Here is a 6,891-nt window from a genome sequence, read left to right as displayed (position 1 = left end):
ATCTTATGTCTCTTCCAGCTCTAACCTGATTTTTATATTAGATATTTGAGAATTTTTTTTCAATCCAAATGCAAATTTTACATTTATTCTTCACCCCCAATAAAATAATAGAGCCTTATATCCTATTTATTCATTCTCTGAACCCCCTTGAAATCTATTCTTCATTAATATAGGATGTACTTCAAACTATGTCTTTTCAGCCACAAATTCGAAAATTGAAAGGTTACTTTTCCACAAGGATCTGATAATGAGTGATTCCAGTTCATTAGGCAGTAAGTAAAACCCTAAACAGATGTCTGGTAATTGAAGTCTGCCATCATACAATATCATGCACCTGTACCAGGTTTTTAAACCATAAGTTCTCCGGAAATTCTTGTCCAGGTGGTCTGAAAATACAGTTGGTCTATACAATGCAAATGCATGTAATGAGGGCTTATAAAATAACTTCCCTGAAGCCTTGCAAATCTAACCGAAAGGTCCTTAAATTAAAAAGAAATAAGTGGGAGGACATTAGCTAAGGCAGTTATCACAGAGAGAAACTTCAATGTTCAAAGAATATATAAGGGTACTCTGAGGACTGAGGGCAGCAATAGAAAAGAAACTAAAGCCAATAGCAATTTAAAAAGAAAAACCACCATTATTTCAGCTGTCTTTACATACAGATTGCAAAGCACAGTGTTGTTAATAAACATATCAAACTAAAACAATACCTCTGAGATCTGGTAGGGTGGGAACTCATGATTAGAAATATGGTTCTGGAAGTGTTTGTCTTATTAAGAAGAAAGAGGACTAGTAAAAAAAGGTTTGACTGAAGAAATTTATAGTGTAGAGCATTTATAGGAAGATAAACAAAAGAAAAAAAAAGCAGAAACATCATTTTAGGAGTAAACTACAGACCATCTAGACAAAAGGAAGAAAGAGATGAAGTCTTCAGGAAAGATATAATCAGCCTGGTGTGGAATCATGATATAATAGTGTTGGAAGACTTCAATTATCTGGGCATTTACTGAAAGGTTATCCTTGCCAAAAGCAAAGCAGTTAATAAATGCCTGACTTGTCTTAATAATTTCATCCTTCTGAGACACCTAGGTGGCTCAGTGGATAGGAGTCCTCTGAAGTTAGGAGGACCTGAGTTCAAATCTCGATTAAGACAATACTTCTTAGCTGTGTATCCCTGGGCAAGTCTTTATTCTTCAAAAACTGAAAAGTCATAAGAGGAACTGTCATTTTGGACCCAATTCTAACCAATGAAATTGCTAAGATGCCTGGGAGAAACATAACCACGTTATCTTTAGGGGGTAAGGCGTCCATTTAAAAAGTGCTGATTTCAAAAGGATCACACAGGGCAGATTCCCATAGCCTTAAACAAGGGAAATCAACTGGAGACAGGTGGGATGTTCTGAAGGATAAATGTCAAAACAAACAAACAGAAAATTCCTAACAGAGGCAAAAAGTGAATTGTCTGAAGAGATTAATGAGGATGATCAGGAAACTTGTCAACCCATCTAGTTTTTGAAAACTTCTACAGAGAATAAATCCAAGGGCAAATAAATTGGGATAAATACAAAAGCTTGGCACACTCCAGTAAGAATAATGTCAGGAGATGTTAAATCTGAGAATGGACAGAGACTGGCAAGGAATGCTAAGTATAGCACACACAAAAAAAGAAGGGCTTTAAAAAAAAAAAAAAAAAAATATATATATATATATATATATATATATATATATATATATATATATGTATACACACACACATATATATAATAGGGAAAAGTGAACCACTCGACCTTGATTTTGCTTCCTTTTTTTCTGCAAAGAAAAATGGAAAGAACCAAGCAAAAATTATTAATGAGTTGAAACTCAAGATGACCATAGATACAATAAAGGAAAATTTAGTCTAGGCAAACTATTTCACAGGACACTGACATAATTTTTAAATGAGAAGAACATGCTAGGTAACCTCATCTTATCTTACTCAGAACCAAACCACCAAAATACTGTCCAACTATTTCTAAACTATGCAGTCTGTACTCTGAATCCTCATCCCCCTGGCCCAAGAATTCAGGCTCTGTCCCTGGGACTCTAACTCTCACAAGTGAGTTTTTCTCCAAAGGTTGGCTAGAGTCCAATTGATAAATGGTCAAATCAAATGTTGGAGGAAATGTGGGGAAACTGGGACACTGATACATTGATGGTGAAATTGTGAATAAATCCATCAATTCTGGAGAGCAAATTGGAACTATGCTCAAAAAGTTATCAAAATGTTCATACCCTTTGATCCAGCAGTGTTACTACTGGGCTTATATTGCAAAGAGATCTTAAAGAAGGGAAAGGGACCCATATGTGTAAAAATGTTTATGGCAGCCCTTTTTGTATTGGCTAGAAACTGGAAATTAAATGGATGCCCATCAATTGAGGAATGGCTGAATAAATTATGGTATATAAATGCTATGGAATATTATTGTTCTGTAAGAAATGACCAACAGGATGATTTCTGAGAGGCGTGGAGAGACTTACAAAATGTAAGCAAATAACAGAGAGAGTGAAAGTGCTATGTTGTGGTCCACACTCAGTTCCCATAGTCCTCCCTCTGGGTAAAGATGGCTCTCTTCATCACAAGTTCCAATTGGTCTGAATCATCTCATTATTGAAGAGAGCCATGTCCATCAGAATTGATCATCATACAGTATTGTTGTTGAAGTATACAATGATCTCCTGGTCCTGCTCATTTCACTCAGCATCAGTCCATGTAAGTCTCTCCAGGCCTTTCTGAAATCATCCTGCAGGTCATTTCTTACAGAACAATAATATTCCCTAACATTCATATACCACAATTTATTCAGCCAATCTCCAATTGATGGGCATCCACTCAGTTTCCAGTTTCTGGCCACTACAAAGAGGGCTGTGTGGCAGCCCTTTTTGAAGTGTCAAGAAACTGGAAACTGAATGGATGCTAAGTGAAGTGAGCAGAACCAGGAGATCATCATATACGGCAACAACAAGACTATATGATGATCAGTTATGATAAATTGATTCTCTTCAACATTGAGATGACTCAGGCCAGTTCCAATGATTTTGTGATGAAGAGAGCCATCTACTCCCAGAGAGAGAGCTGTAGGAACTGAGTGTGGACCACATTATAGCATTTCTACCCTTTTTATTGTTACTTGCTTGCATTTTATTTTCTTTCTCATTTCTTTTCCTCTTTGATTTTTCTTGTGCGGCACTATAATTGTATAAATATGTATGCATATATTAGATTTAACATATATTTCTACCATGTTTAACATATATTGGATTACTTTCCATCTAGAGGAGGGAGTGGGGGAAGAGGGAAAATTGGAACACAAGGTTGTGCAAGGATTAATGTTGAAAAATTATCCTTGCATATGTTTTGAAAATAAAAGGCTTTAATTAAAAAAAAAAAAGATTGGTTGGCTACTATGTCAATAGACCATTTCTCTACCATGTCTAAACTAAGCGTACTACCTTCTCCTAGTTCTAGCTCCCCTTCATCTGAGGGTACTCTTCCTTCATTAAGGAAGACTTTTGGGGGTTAGTTAGGTATCACAATGCATAGAACACCAGTTCTAGAGTCAGGAAGACCTAAGTTCAAATTAGCTATTAGATACAGACATGGGCAAATCATTTAACCATTATATTTTCAAAAAAATACAAAAACTAAACATAACTACTCTTTAAGGACCAAGATGGTATTCTTAGTGCTTGACACATATAAACCCTTAATAAATGCTTTTTTCATTCATATATACATTTCTTCAGAACTACAGAGCTACAGAGCAAACATATACTTATTCAAAACAGGAAAGAGAGAAATCTGGAAACTAGGTGAGTTTGACCTTAAATTGCAGCAAAAATCACAAGTCTAATAAATAGATTTGTCCCTACATAATTTGATAGTACTTCTCTAGTTCCCACAATCTTTCTTACAAATGGAGGTAGGCCCCTTCTTTGTAACTTACTAGTCTTGGAGAGTTGTCTAAGACACTGAGAAGTTTTAAAATTGTCTGGAGTTTTACAGCCAGCAAATGTCAGAGATGGAATTTGAATCCATGTCTTTCTCATTTCAAGACAAGCTCTCTACTCACTATACCACACTGCCTCTCTTTCTATATTCCTGTGACACATTATGCCGCATCCTCAAAAAAATTTTAGAAATTTAAGTTTGTTGGTAATGTTTCTATGAACCACATTAGTCTCTTGTAAAGCCGTGTTTCTCTTTCTGTCTTTAGAATTTCTTCTTGAGAGTTTCACACTGTACCTAAAGTAGACTTCATTTGTGTAATCTTATGCCATGACCCCAAAAAAATCAAAGAAAGAGGAAAGAGACCTATATTTCCCTATAGATAGATAGATATAGATATAGATATAGATATAGATATAGATATAGATATAGACATAGACATAGACATAGACATAGACATAGACATAGACATAGACATAGACATAGACATAGACATAGACATAGACATAGATATAGATAGAAGCTCTTTTCATAATAGTTCCAAACTGGAAAATAAGTAGCTCCAAATTGGAGTCCCACTTATTGGAGAATAGACGAGCTAATTATGGCATATGAATATAATGGAATATTGTTGTGTTATAAGAAATGATGAAATGGGTAGATTCAGAGGCAAATGGGAAAAGTTTTATGATCTGCTACAGAGTAAACATGCTTTGAATGAATAGATTTCAAATGCTTTGAAATCCATTTTTCTAAAATCTTACATAATCTTGGATTCTTTCTTTCCTCAGTTATTACTATGGAGATTTGGTGAGCAAATGTGTCTGGGAAGATGTTAATCGATGTTTCCCAAGATTCTGTCGCTGTTTCCAACCTTGATTAAATTTCTGAGATGTGGAGACCACCTATGTTCAAGAGACAGGAAATTTGGACAGAACCTCAACTGGAGTCTCCATTCTAGACTGCCCAAGCAGGGAATTAAATACTAGCCAAAGGCCTTGACCAGCTAATAGACAAAGGCTAAAAAAAAAAAATGTGGAGTTCAGTACAAACAAGAACTGAGAACAGATCAGAGAAGGGAGGACCAGAGCCAGCAGATTTGCGGAGAGCCAATGACAATGTATTGATCTGTTCCCTAGCACCTTTCGCTCTCTCCCTCTGCTTCTGTTGCAGAGAAATTGCCCTCCAAACTAATCAAATAACTAATTCCTTTTGCTTTTTCCACTACTAATGGATGAAATTGATAAATGGTCAAAGGATATGAACAGACAATTTTCAGATGAAGAAATTGAAACTATTTCTAGCCATATGAAAAGATGTTCCAAGTCATTATTAATCAGAGAAATGCAAATTAAGACAACTCTGAGATACCACTACACACCTATCAGATTGGCTAGAATGACAGGGAAAGATAATGCTGAATGTTGGAGAGGATGTGGGAAAACTGGGACAATGATGCATTGTTGGTAGGATGAACAAATCCAGTAATTCTGGAGAGCAAATTGGAACTATGCTCAAAAAGTTACCAAACTGTGAATACCCTTTGATACAGCAGTGCTACTACTGGGCTTATATTCCAAAGAAATTTTAAAGAAGGGAAAGGGACCCACATGTGCAAGAATGCTTGTGGCAGCCCTTTTTTAGTGGCTAGAAACTGGAAATTAAATTCTCCATCAAATAAAGAATGGCTGAATAAATTGTGTTACATGAATGTTATGGAATATTTTTGTTCTGTAAGAAATGACCAGTAGGAGGATTTCAGAGAGGCCTAGAGAGACTTACATGAATTGATGCTGAGTGAAATGAGCAGAATCAGGAGATCATTATATACTTCAACAACAATACTGTATGATGAGTAATTCTGATGGACGTGGCCCTCTTCAACAATGACATGAACCAAATCAGTTCCATTTGTTCAATAATGAATAGAACCAGCTACACCCAGTGAAAGAACTCTGGGAAATGAGTATGAACCACTACATAGCATTTCCAAACCCTCTTGTTTTTGTCCGCCTGCATTTTTTATTTCCTTCACAGGTTAATTGTACATTATTTCAAAGTCTTATTCTTCTTGTGCAGCAAAATAACAGTATGGACATGTAAACATATATTTTATTTAGCATATACTTTAACATATTTAACATGTACCTGCCATCTGGGGGAGGAGGTGGGGAGAAGGAGGGGAAAAATTGGAACAAAAGGTTTTGCAAGGGTCAATGCTGAGAAGTTACCCATGCATAAATCTTGTAAATAAAAAGCAATAATTTACAAAATACTAATGGATGAGAGAAGAGGAAGACCAATTTTGTCCCTTCTTGCCTAAAGTACCATTGCAGTTGAACATGGCCAACACAGGAATTTGTTTTCCTTGATTATTCGTTTGTTACCAGGATTTTGCTTTTCTTACTCTCTCAACTGTGGGAGGAGATGTGAGAAAGAGAGGGTGGATTTTCATTTGAAAATAAAAGCGAGGCATCTAGCTGGTACAGTGGATAAAGCCCTGCCCCTAGAGTTGGGAGGAACTGAGTTCAAGTCCAATCTCAGATACTAGCTGTGTGAGCCTGAACAAGTCATTCAACACCAACTGTCTTAAAAGAAAAGAAAAAAATTTCACAAAAAGAGTATAACCCTTTTTTAGATTTAATGTTTCCTAAACTCAATGATTTAAATAATCTAGACTTCACTGACTTTTGTTTGTCACTTTTGTTTTTGTTGATGTACCCCAAAATATCAGGGAACCCTCATGTACAAAGAAAAAGAAACAGATGTTGGAATGGAATATGTAAGATACAGCAAGAAAACTAGTTTGGCCAGATCATAATATGTGTAAAGGAAAATGATGTATAAAAAGCCTCGAAAGTTAGGTTGGTATCAAATAATGAAGTGACAGTGTTCATCTGTATAAG

The sequence above is a fragment of the Sminthopsis crassicaudata genome, chromosome 6 (assembly GCF_048593235.1).
Source record: "Sminthopsis crassicaudata isolate SCR6 chromosome 6, ASM4859323v1, whole genome shotgun sequence".
NCBI classification, from domain to species: Eukaryota; Metazoa; Chordata; class Mammalia; order Dasyuromorphia; family Dasyuridae; genus Sminthopsis; species Sminthopsis crassicaudata.
Note: the sequence above shows the minus strand (reverse complement) of the source record.